General features: G+C 32.0%; 1 protein-coding gene across 2 annotated transcripts in view; it reads right to left on the bottom strand.

Moving 5' to 3' along the window:
• The window catches only part of LOC126829624 (cell adhesion molecule-related/down-regulated by oncogenes), a 131,447-nt gene that overhangs the window by 38,989 nt on the left and 78,117 nt on the right, over positions 1 to 14,341 (bottom strand). The window lies entirely within an intron of this gene.

Consider the following 14,341-nt stretch of genomic DNA (forward strand, 5'->3'; position numbering starts at 1 on the left):
GACAGAAACCCAGATCCAGTGAATTCTTCTATCACCGAACAACCAACATAACTTAGAGATAATTTTGCCTGAATTTTGTGAAATGTATCTGGGCTGGAGTAAAAAAAAAGGTAATAACAAACAGCCATATATCACTGTCAGTGCTGGAGTCTAACATCCACCAAAATTAATAATTCTAGAATTTCCTTGCCAACAGACTTCAGTTTAACATCAGCAAGATAAATATTACTCAACTGTTTTTTATACCAAAACTGACAGGTTCTATGCTCAATTTTGTCTTTAGCACATTTTTTTAAAGACTATATGTTTAATCATATTTGAAAACGTATGGTTGTGATAATAAAAAATAATGTGAATAATTATAGTCGAAGAATTTTTGTGAAGTATAAGCATCTCGGCTTACTTTATCACAAGTTCAAAATAAAGTTTATATTCTCCAAGTTTATAATTCATTACTTTGTAATCAAAAGGTTAATTTTTACAGACAATACCTGAACGTTTCACGCCTTCATCCACTCTAAAATAGACACTGATGATTATTTAACTTTCATTTAAAAAAAATAAAACCAAATATCAAAGGTAGATAATCTCTTGGGTAGATATCAACTATAAATAATCTCCCGGATATATCAACTATAGATAATCTCCTGGATTGATATCAACTATAGATAATCTCCCAGATATATCAACTATAGATAATCTCCTGGATTGATATCAAGTATAGATAATCTCCTGGATTGATATCAACATAGATAATCTCCCGGGTTGATATCAACTATAGATAATCTCCACCAAGTTTCACATATTTTACGTACATGCAATGTTATTAGCTGCCGATTTGCAAAACTGAAAGTTTGATATTGTGCGCTTCCGTCGGTCTCGTATTCATTGCAATTTCTGCACGATACAATATAATTAAATACTACTGTGAATGTTCAGAACTGAATGAACAAATAGGGCTTTATTTACATGCGTTTTCAATTAATTATGTGTGATTTTAAGCTCATGACGGCTATGTAACCAAGGTGGACAAAATTACAGCAAAGTAATTCAGACCATGTGACATCAACATGAAATATGTCGTCTGCAGTTGGAATTCATTTAGCACCCGTAAAGGATCGTAAATGATTGGTGTTGAAAATATCATCCACAATACAATTTATGCCGTACGAGATCAGTAATTTGCTAGTTAAGAACAAAAAATGAATACAAAAAAATATATTTTCCAAAATAACAATGTAATTCTCATCTTATTAGTTACTTGAACTTTGGACCTCATTGCTGTAAAAAGACATTTTCACTAAATAATATTTTATATGAATCACATTTAAATTGCTTATAGTAGATCATATTATTCTTAAATTTATGCTTAAAATTTAAAAAGAAAATGAAACTATACTTCCACACACAAAGGAATACTTTTCAATTACACATGTTAGCCATGTTGTACTCAAATGTAAACAAGCAATTTTCCATTTACCATTAGAACAATTCATTTAGAAAGATGTGTAATAAAACAGTATATAGTGTAGAATATATGTATAACAACAGATATTATCTAAATGATGCAAACATAAAAATCTTACCATATCTACTCTTATAATCCATTATATAGAAGAATGTTGATTGATGTATATCCTAACACAATCTTATAAACATTACACAAATAACACATATAACCTGCTCCATATTACATATACTGCGAACTTTTTACATCAAAGGTGAATAGGAAAATATTTAGTGTGTAGATTATGGATGCTCAAGTTAGCAACTGGCGAGGCAACCAATCTGGCAAGTCGAAGGCAGTAACATACAGATTAGACAGAGTTGGCTTCAGTTTTGGTACATGGTATCAAATAGCCTACTCCCTGTTTTTTCCGTGCTTGTCAAAATAAAAACACCCTCATGTGGCCTCTGTTGAAAAACATATGGGCTATGTGAGAGTTTGAGTTTTGATACAGAATCTAGTTTTGAATGTTATATTAGTGAAGTTGGTTTTAGAGGTTGTGTCAAGAGGACAGCAGTCAGTCTGTCTACTGCCACAACAGTATTATTGTCCCTATTCTATAGTGTCAGTCTTTCACTCCTATTGTAACAAGATACAATAATGTGAGGGTCATCGTCAATCATTGGTAGGGGGATAGCAAGGGAATATTCTGAGACTAATAGCCTGTACAGACGCTTATTTTTAAACCAGTTCATAATCGCTGGGGTTTTTAAGACAGCATCAATGTTGCGTTCACACGTACTATAAGCCAAACCAGTTTAACTATTCTGACCTCTTCGGTCTGAGGTTAGAGTTAACTGCGCATGGGTAGCTTCATATTCTTTATTCGGTTCTCGCACGCTTTCGATAACATTGGCACTGTCTGACCCCAATATTTTCACAGGAATGTAACTAACTGCGTACTGCGCATGCTCGAAGCAAGCTGGAGCTGGGGTTTTTAAGCCAACCCGTTCAGATGGCTAAGATGAACCAGTTTAAAATAAAAAGCCTTCTCGAAGACAGGTCGCGAGCAGGGTTTTTTAAACTGGTTTATTTGCCCCACATTTGCGTTCAGACGCTTAAGTTAAACTGGTTTAACGATCCCCAGGGTTTTTAAACCAGTTCAACTAAGCGTCTGAACGGGCTATTACTTGAACAGGAGGGATAAAGATCCTAACTGATATCAATAAAAACCCAAACAATGGATGATTGGGATAAGCAGCAGGAACTTTGTTCATTTCTGACACCAGTCAACACAGAGAATTAATAAACAAAGTTAACATTTACTGATAAGAGTGGATTTCTCACAATTTTTTTTATAATCATGGAAATGCAAACACACCCATTCGGAGAGCTATACATGAATTATTTAAGCAGCATGTAATTAATTACTAACTCAGATATTGTGAATACATCCCTATACTGCTCAGGCATATAAATGTGAGCTAGTCTAAAAACACATGGACTATAAGTGAAACCAGTTTAACTGTTGTGACAGATACTGTCAAGGTTTATAGTAGATTTCACACATATATCCTAAATATATCCTAAAAAAGTGGTAAAAAGCATCAGTGTGCTTTAATTTCATTTGAGGATTTTTTATTTTGTTATTAAAATCTTTCTACTGAAGACTGGTTTTAGTAAAGGAAAAAGGAATTTCATTCAAGATGATGTTTTTATACTAAAGAAATATCCAAAATGTTGGTCAAAATAAAAACTAGTACATGTATGTAAATACAAGGTAAATGTTTCAGCAGTGATGAAATAAATTAAGGAAGAAATAATAGAGAAGATAGAGTTAAAGACATACTAGAACAGACCTTTAGCTCATTATTTCTACATAAATATTGAAGAAAGAGTAAAAATAGTAGTAAGATGAGAAAGTCGCCATTTATCATTAACTCTATGCTCTACAAGGGTAATACATCATCGCCACCAGACACAAATGGCTGGTAAGCACAGAAATGTTTTGAAAGATATTAAGCTGTATTTGAAAAGAGGCTCAAAAATAACCTCACAAATGTTGATAATAAAGTGATGGTTGCTACCCAGCTGCGGATGATAGTAGGCAGCAATCAGTTGGATACATGCTTTCCAAACATTGGAGTGGAACATTGGACAACCTTTAGAATTGCCCCTATTCTTCAGTTCTTCTGTTAAATGATCTAACCATCTGTACTCATTATTGTCAGACATAGTCTACAGACTTTACTCTAAAACTTATAGATGAATTTCACGCTCTTTCCTTGCAAGTTGAAAGCAAATCTGGTATGTTCGTTAAGGCACTGAAGTGTGTACTTTGTTATTTCTTGTGCTATGTTTTTATTAGACTTGTAGGTTGTTGTCTATTAACTTAACATTACAGGATAGAGATATGACAGGGCCTTACACCAATTATATTATTTCTACATAGAAAATATTTAAATGGGAATAACATAAATCTAACACTCCATTAAAACACTTAATTACTTCATAATCAAATAGGCTATTGATAAAATTTACAGTCAAGAACTCACAACAGTCTATAACATAACTTGTGTTTCTTACAAACATGGGAGAAACAAGTAAATGGTGGAAGAAACTATCTGATTAATATTTTAACATTGTTCAATATCCCTTTATACAGTTTCATTTGAAATATAACATGGTAGTAGTCTTAGGCATTTTTTATTTTTATACATATTTTAAATATTCACCCAATTTTTTGATAGCAATGAAAAGTCAGTAAAAAAACAATCCAAGTGGATGCCATTTGACACCAATGTATTATTTATATTGACATCTCCTATGTTTCTTGACATGTTTTTATTATATACGATGTAACCATACAAATCATATCCACATACTTGACAGGTGAGGTAAGAAAACTAACATACATTAAACACAGACCATCAAAATCAGTAGCAAACTGGCTAGAAATCTGTTATTTTAACCTCTACAAACAAAGTTGACAAAAGACCACAAGCTCTATAGCCTAGCAGATTGACCCTTACACTCAATCTTCAATTCACAAACCTGTGCTACATGTATAAACTGCGTTCAACGTTTTCGCAATCTGCTCTCCATCCCAACGGTACATAGACACACAAAAGAAGCTATTCTGAAGAATATCGAGTGTTTGGTTTGAGCAAATTCACAAATAATTACGATCAAACAGATGAATATACTACTAGCTATTGACATACAGATTGAACAATCAGTTAGAACCTTCAAAGAAAATAAACCGAAGACATTCAGTTAAAAGCCTAGAGTGACCTTACAAAACCATAGAGCTTTATTCTATCTTTAATATACCTGATAAATTGGAGCCACTGTGGCCACGACCACAACCATGTCTCTATATTCAGGTAATTAGGACACAGTGCCTTGATTTATACCAAAAGGTGTCAAATCAACAAAACAAAAGCCAACATCAGCTATATTGTCCAAGCAATCCACATAGTTTGTTGCATATTTTTTTTTTTTTTTTTGTACAAGACACTAAAAATTGATAATTACTCAGAAATCATGGAAAATCATGAATATAAAACTTTTTATAAATTTCAATCAGATGACAACGTTAGCCTTTAGAGCAGAAGTTTCAACCTATGGTGCCCGCAATCGAACGAGACAGAGTGGCTTGTTTCCTTGATAATTTTTGCCTTCAGAGCATCTACACCCAATTGTGGGCAATGGATGGGAGTGAAAAATAAAAATATCTTCAATATCTGCCAGATCTTCCTCTACAATGACCTATATTTACCCTTAATCCCTGTATTAATATCTTTATTTAAATTCAATGTGTCTCTAGTTTCACTTTATCCATGTGTTGAATAAAATAAGATGGATGATAAACATCGATATGCTATACGGATAACGGATATTAAATTCTAACCACGATCTACTCACAATAATTCTTTACACTTCTATCCTTCTCCAGTATATTCAAAATAAGACAATATTTTATTAGTCACACTAAACAAACAACAATTGCAAAACACCTAATGATAAAAAAACAAACAAACAGAATTACAAGCAAGATCCTTTATATATTAATCTGGTTTATAGTTGTGTCAATTTGTCCAAATTTAGTGTTTGGTGGCAAGCTTATTGGACTCTCAACAAGAAATCTAAAAGGTAAATGTATTGAGGATTCAAGCCAATGGTTGTCAGTCGAGGGATTTTGAATCCCTTACAAGCTACAGTAGTGTGAAAGTTGAATCTCTGAAAGGAATATCAGTCCAAGAAGCAATTTAATTCTAACGAAGTGAAATTCGACAACCTCTGCGGACAATACAGATGGGATACTTTCCAAAAGGTCATAAAAAAACCCAGAAAAAATCCAGTCAAAAAACTGATGTAAATTTATATTGTTGCATCCATAATTTAATTTGTCATATTGATTTTTTTTTTTATGTCTGTTAAAGTTGCAATTTCATATTTTTAAAATTTATTAAAATAAAGCCTTAAAATAGATGGTATCTATAAACAATCCTACCTTGTTAAAGAATAATCCTATTAATCCTATAATTCACTATTGCCAGTTGAGAAATTGGCAAAAATATCATTTTCAACTTCAAATTCAAACGTTTGATGATAATTATTCCATGGGGGGTAATAGAAAAACAAGGGAGGTAATTGTGTTATTATTTCCGGGGTCAAAGGATTTTTAAGTGGGAGAATAATACCTATGATCGTATAATAGTGAGTTGACAACCTATTGAGCAAAGACATAGAAATAATTAGGTTTTGAATTTCTTAGAAAATATGAAATTATCGCTTTAAGACCAATCTATGGCAGACGCAACTAAATTTTAGGGTAATTTTCATTTACTCCATATAAACACCACTTACAAGCACCACTTGTAAGTTAAAATCTTTTGATGAGCCTCGTTTATAATCTGATTGAATCCAAACTGGGAGATTATCTACTGTTGTTTTTCCTCATTAAAATACTCAATCTGTGTACATATTAGCGTGGATTCACCCTTGAAAATCAAATGTCTGCAAAATCTAAATGACCATAAGAGAACAATATTCATAAAGAATTGAAATTCAACTGACCTAAAGGATGTGCTCAATGTGTTGAAATCAGAGCATTCAAGAGATAGTGCACCTACAACAGGCATAACTCTACACATAATTATCAAATATTTTTGAGTACGGCCAGATTTTTGTAAATCATAAACTAAAAAAAAGATTATGTACTAAATGATGCCTCTAAGGAATTCAGGATATCAAACCTCCAGCAAGAGAACAGCAATATGTAGTCATATAGGAACATGTTACATGTTGATCCATTAACATCATGATCATTTCTCCATGAAAATATGATTTTAAATGAAACCTGTACAACACATTAATTTAGGCTTAAATCTCAACCATATTTATGATATCCATCTGAATCCAAACAAACAATTATCTATTTGAAGAATCACATAGTTCAAGCAGAAGTGATAATAAACTTTAAAGACAGACATAATATTTTTAATAAAAATAATGCCTTCCATTTTTAAGGGTTGATAGTGAATTGGTCTTCTTTCATTACAAGTTGCTAATCTAGCCATCATTAGGTCGCCAGCATCAGCCCCTCATGATCACAATATATGTAAAGAGTTGCCAAAAATCATTTCATGCCAAAGAAATTGGCAAGATCTAATTTCAAAGACAAACAATAGTTGGCTCATTACACTTATTTCAGCCAAACACCTACAAACAAAATATCTTGTACATTAATAAGTTTTATCAAAGACAAGAAGAAAATATAATGACTTGTATTGTCTCAGTCTAAAATTATTCAACTACACAATTTCCTCTTATAACGGCAGCCATTTTGGCTTTAGGCGGTACAGCTGTAAGTCTTATAGTATAAGAAAAACAAACCATGCAGCATTAAGGAAACACCAGCAAATCTATCCTTGTAAATGTATAAATAATGCCATATAACCATTCTGATACTCCTAATAGATATTTATCAGTGTGTAATCGCTGCCCTTTCAGTTTACTCTTTCCACAAATAGCACGATTCAAATATACAAACATAGAGAATATGGCCGACACCTGCACCTAATGTTAAACTATATCTATTGTTTCTGTCACTCACCATTTCTTTAACTATTTCATTCTTAAATACCAGCAAGATTTTTTGCAGCCATCTTTAAATATTTTATTCGATTAATTTAAAGTTTGTAGATGTACAGAACTGTATATGTGTACTGTGTCAAGACACAAAAATATTCAGACTAATCTTACTATTTGATATTTTACTTAACCTGGGTTCGGACACTCTTGTTTTTTCTTATCTAACACAATTTGAAATTTACCAGATATTATCCTACAATCAGTTTGTTGCACAATAGGTTTATGTTCAACTTATCTAAATGTTACATACTTCAACATTCCTTTCAGTACAGTATTCCCTTGATGCATAAAATATATGGACCAAGCAAATTGTTGGCACTGACAGATAGTTAGGGGGCTGGGAAGTATGAACAGTCTACACGCACAACAACAGGAAACAAAGTGAGAAAGTTGCACACTAAAATGGTAGCAAATATGTTGGGAACTCTGGGTTATGTGGGCTATGTTTGTTCCACATCTGTTCCATATTCTTGGTGCGCCACAAATGGAACAGAAGTACGAAACCTTTCACCCTCTGGGCCAAATACCTCCTTACTCAACAAAATGGTTTCTAACTTCACTTCTTGTATTCCACAGCAACTTTCAATATCAGTAAAAACAATATTTTCATGCTCCAAGCAAGTCTGAAAAGGATGGAAGTTGTTCTCAGTCTGTAAAGATGATATACTCCTGACCTAATGTTTATACAACCAAAAACTAAAGCTATACAAGTAAAATTTACTTTTATCACATTTATTACAAGTGTCCAATGTTTTGTGAAGTTTTTGTGCTTGTCAAACACATGCTTATTCAAGTGTCATAACTACTTCAACTTTTAACCATCTTAATTCATTTGTATTCAATCTCTTTTTCATAAAAGCAGTTTTATACATAAAATCATATTTGACATGGAGTGTAATTGGTAATGGCTGTATTTAATCATGGACCTTATAATGGTATTAATTCACATAAAATGGCAATCTGTTAAATTTGTGGAAAATGAGAGGATATAAGAAGTGTCAACCACCAGAGAATAGTGAAAGTATAATTGTTTAGACAGTACATCCCGGTACATGTTCCAATACACCTACTGACTGTTTTATATAGTAATTATAGATGACATGACCTTCAAATGAACCACCACATCACAAGGTGACAAAACCATTCTTTATGTTACAAGGTACAAGTATTGCTTCTACAATGGAACCAATCTGTACATTTATGTGTTCTAAAACAACCGAGAAAGGTCAACTCTAATCAGCAGTTCCTTAAATAAAAGCATCTGGCTAAAATGATTTCCATTTGAAGAAACAATAGTCTGGTAAATGTGACTGTGTAAAAAGTTAAATATATTGGCACCATGTTAATATAATCACATATCATTAGATTGGCGTCAAATAAACTTACACCACCTTTTTCTAAAAAAACATAATTATTTCCAGAACACACTTTTTTTTTCTTTTCAGGCGGATATCGTAATGTCAACAAATTCTGTCTAAATCTATTTTCTTTGACTGTTCAGATTACACAGATGAATAACTTCCTAAATTCATAATAAATCAAAACTTAATCACATCCTCAGTAAAGAAATGCTGAAATATATTTTCTTATTACAAGAATTTTTGTTTTTTTTAAATTGTACAATAAATATTTGAGACATGTATACAAGTTTAAGAAGGACATTCTTTTTTTTTTTCACCAGCAGAAACAGGTTATTATAAAAATATTATTTTTCCCACTGGTACATAGAAAACAGACAAGCCTTCAGGTTAAAGATAATTTTGAAAAGTTTGTCAACTTAAAAAAAAAAAAAAAATTCAAAAGTTTCTAATTTCTTTGATTTTCTAAGATATCTTTTTAAAAATGTAATGAAATCTACATGAAAAGATGATACATCAATTTTACTTCTTTTTGTCAACTACTGAAACAAATTCAATGTTTTCTGCCCTAATATTTACTCAAAATGTTTGCCTGACAAAATTATTTTTTAGAAAAGATAAATTGCCCTGAGGATCTTTTTACTGGGAATGTTGTAAACGAGGAGAAAATGTATGATTATATTTCAATAGTTAGATAACCCAATCTACATCTAAACTCTACTTAAGTTTACTCAATTTGCGCTGTGAAATGAGCTTGTTTGGCTTTCAACAAATATCTGCTTATAGATTTGTTTGCTCTTATGTATAGCAATCCTTTGGATGGAGTTTCCATTGAATCAAGTCTTTTATATCATGATTAACTATTCATTGAACAAGAACTTTCTATATGAATAGGTCGCCTGTGGCAGGAGGCAAGAATTTGTAGACTAAAGATGTTTCACACAGGTGGGGGTGTTCAATGATTTGGAAAAGAAATCAGCAGGATGCTCTCAATTTATCCCCGACTAAATCTTGGCTTTAAAAGCACGGAAAAATGTCCTAATACAAAGCGTCTGATCTATATGGTACACTCAGCTGGAAAGGAGAGCGAACTTACAATGGGTGTTTTTAAGGAAATAATTCACAGTGTAGATACAATGGCTTAGCTCTATCCTATACAACCAGACTAACCATGGCTCATTTGGGTTGTTAGGGATTTGCCAAAGCAACACCAAGACCCTTTATTTCATAGATCACAAATATCTGTGCAAGTTCAACAAAAGAATTAGGCTAAAGGTGGTTTGTGAATCACCTACAGAGGTTGCGTGATCAGGCAATCATTGAGTTTAAAAGAACGACATGATGATCAAATGTAGTGAAGGGTTAAACCCCCATTTCTTCCAGACTGTGAGATTAGGAATGGATTGGTCTTAAAATTAAATCACCACATTTTAAGCTTTTTATTCAATAAATTGAAGTTCAATCCCAGGCTACTGAAAATAAACGTGAAGGTAGTGCACAGTTCTGATGAAGAATTATGTAAATAATCGTGGAAGATAGAAGAAAATAGTGTTTATAGGAGCAGAGAGATATCTAAATAACCCACCAGTAAACCAATACTATAGCCATAGTTTACATATACAACCAAGCATGACAAGCTATAACATAAAGCTAAAACTGACGACCCACCGGATCTTTAATCTCAGTAGGATGGCACACAAGAATGTAGGTTGCACTTTGTTCTAGATTACAACTTCATCAGTTGGTCAAGCTATTAATACTGACCATCCGCCAGCCACAAGTTAGAACAACACCAGATGATGACCACTGGAATAATAGAACTCTGGTCATTAAACAAAGCAACATGTGTAATATCCCTGTCCTTCATTAGAAACGATAACCTTGTACTCTCTGATCACAACTCCCGGAATGATTTCTGGAAATATGGCACTTTTCTACTTTTTATGTAATGGTCACCTAAAACTAATTCTTGTATAAAATGAATGTATTGGCATACCATGAAAATAAAACTTCAATCAAATATTTCAAATTGGGGTTAAAATACAATCAACATTAACAAATGTTTTCTTTTATTCATACTTTAGTACATACAAATCATGTTTAAATTAAGGGTGACTCCAACAACCATATCATATTACAACTAAATAGAACTACTGTGTCATAACAAAATATCAACTGACCATAGATAAACACATCACAAACCCAGAAAGTTTATTAGAAGAGGCCTATGTGGACAAACTGATTCGAAGATTCAAATAACTTATTACATGGTCAATAAGGCCCAAAAAAATATTACCTGTGTTTACCTTACTTGGCCAAACAAAAATTAGTCGGTTGGTATAATTCTTTTTTTTCTGTGGGCTGGTGTGAGGGTGGCCGAGATGGAATTAATAAATTAATCTTTTAATATCCTACATGGATTTTTATGTTTTCTTTGGTATAACCGGCCACTCGAAATGTGTTAAATAGACCTGGCTTTTTTCATACTTGTTACTTCAGTTGTCAGTTACTATTAATTATCTAACACCAATCATATCACATATTTTTTATACATATACAAATACCTGTACATGAATATCATATGAATATCGTAAAAAAAATTATTTTTTTTTGTATCGACAAGGAAAGTACTAGATATATGAAGGTGCATAGGATAGCTGTTGGCAACAATTTTTTTTCCCTACATTTTATAAATTTGATTTCAACTGAACTTTACTTTGTTGCTGCAATGAAAACACACAACTGTTTTGACTGGAAGTGTTTGTGAGACATGCAGTTGTATTGTTATTTTTGGCATTTAATCACACAAGAAAACCAACAACGGCCATAGCCGTTTACATTGAAAGAGAGGCACAGGGGGTAAAAATCGAAAATCAGTAATGTGTGTCCACCCCTGCAGCAACCTTTTGGTGAATCAATTCTTGTGGGATTCCTCTCCACTTTCATTGTCATGCTGCTTCCAGCGGCTTGGGTACTCATAATCTCTTGAATTAATGAAATGAAATGGAACGGGGTTTAACGTCATACTCCGATCTGATTAATGAAGACAGGCATGCACTATACAGTTGGTATGGTGGAATTCCCACTGCCAAGGGATCGAACACAGGATCTTCAGGTTAGCGAACCAACATCTTACACACTGAGCTACTGTGGCTCCCCTTGAATTAACGCACTGTCAACCCTTGAATACAGGTATTGTTGTATTTTCCAAAGAACTATATGAGTGCTGTAAAAGCCACATGTTATACCCCATGTCTGCAGTCTGCAGCATAAAATTGTGATTTTCAACATTCCCATTCAGTCGAATTCATTTGCTCGTGTTAGAGAGAATTGACCTGTGATGCGTTTGCATGATCGTGTAAACATCATTTTACATGTTATTGTCATGACCTGATGCCGTCACTTTCAGAATTGTAAGATTAAAATGTATCTATCTATTAAAGAAGAATTACATTCATCATTTATAAAAGTGGTGTGTTTTCATGGCATCAGTGTATATAAATTTATTTTGATTTGATTTTTTTACATTTTATTTTGATTTTGCATTTAAAATTGATTAATCTATATAAAAAACAAATTATATGAATAGACCACCATACAGGACTATATTAAACATCAATTATTGATATAACTCCTGGTTATAAACCATATCTCTCAATCAGCTTTATTCTACTTGAAGAAATCATATTTTCGGCAAAATATCGATGAACAGAAAAAAAAAGTGTTGCTTAAATTGTGTTTCTTGTGAAGTCTGTGACAAGTCATGTGTGTTTTTGCCATCTTTTTTAACAAAAAGAGTTTAATTTTTACTCGAGTATCTCAATTCTGATCCAAACCCTAAAATACTGCTTTTAATCAATATGAAAACATTTTGAAAAAGGATTTCTATTGACTACCTTAAAGTTTATATCCGTTATATTCTTGGACTACAAAATTTATGGAAGTAACACTTAAGTAACACTTAAAATGTTCTTTTTGTTCTTTGCAAGGAGATGAAATAAAATTTGGATGGTATAATAAAGAATTTGGACTGGACTGAGCAGTTGTGCTCAAAATACAGTGGTGTAGGTTAACATTCAGCTCATAAAAAAATATAATTGTACAAAACAAGAATTAAGCTTGTATGAAATACTTTTTGTATATTTACTCGCACAATTGAAGCTGGTTAAATTTTTAAACATGGAATAGAAATGTTGAAATGGTCTGGGTGTTGATTTGCTGATTGTGTATTATACTATAGCTCTGATAAACATCAGATACACATGAAATATTTCTAATACATTGCATCTATTATTAATACATGCAGATGACATTCAAAAGCACCCAAAGAAAATATCAATTTGTAAAATGTTAGAAGTTTTTTTAATATGCAGGTTTCCACAATGAAATATAAATTATCTTGATAAGATCAGATACACATGAAATCATTTTAATGGTCCACAAAATCTAAACATTTTAGAAGTCCTCTCAGAAGTACCAATTTGTAATTACAACCACACTCTTTTCTTTTTTCATTTAATTTATAAAATTACAGGAGGATAAAATCTTTACAGATAAAAATCAAAATATATGTCTAGACAAAAATTGCATTTTAGATCACTTAATTTCTTCAATTTTGATTTAGAAAATTTCAAAATTGAAAATAATAAACTGTTTTTGAAGAGTAATGATATTTCAATAGATTTACGCGATGTTTAATAAGGTTTTAATAAATGACTATACCAGCAAAATGAGTCATTAATGTAGCCACATCCTGAAGATATTCTAATGATCACCACTGTGTTCTCCGACATTTTCTTTAAATTAAATTAAACTACAATTTGTAGGAAATAAAACAGAACCAAAATGATCATAATTCAAATATTGGTTTACTTTTAACTAATTTTTTTACATTTAGTTTGGGACCATTGACTTTTACTCTTGGGTGAGTAATTAAAACAACATGATCAAGATTTCCAGTATTATTCCATATTCATACATGTTCATGGTTATGTCACATCTTCAATAACATTGTGGGCTATTTCTTTTCATATTTTACACCCAAACCAACTTAAACATAATGCTAACATAATACTGCGAGTAAAACATTTTGACATTTTTGCAAAATTTATTTCACTTTTGAACTTTACATTTGAATTTTTGTTTTTTACTCGTTTCAAGTTTTTTTTTCAAGCCAGACTTGATAAATATGATATGCTTCCTTTAAATATTGTTTGTGGGGTTTACATGTATGTTAGAAATATTCCCATGTAACAGATATACCATAAAATAAATAATCAAGCAAGAAGACAGACAAGTGCAAGGAAATTGTATGTGTAGTATATATTGTCACTGCCTTAATGTATTAGGTAATTATTTTCTAATGTATTCCAGATGG

Source organism: Patella vulgata, chromosome 8 (assembly GCF_932274485.2).
Source record: "Patella vulgata chromosome 8, xgPatVulg1.2, whole genome shotgun sequence".
Lineage (NCBI taxonomy): Eukaryota > Metazoa > Mollusca > Gastropoda > Patellidae > Patella > Patella vulgata.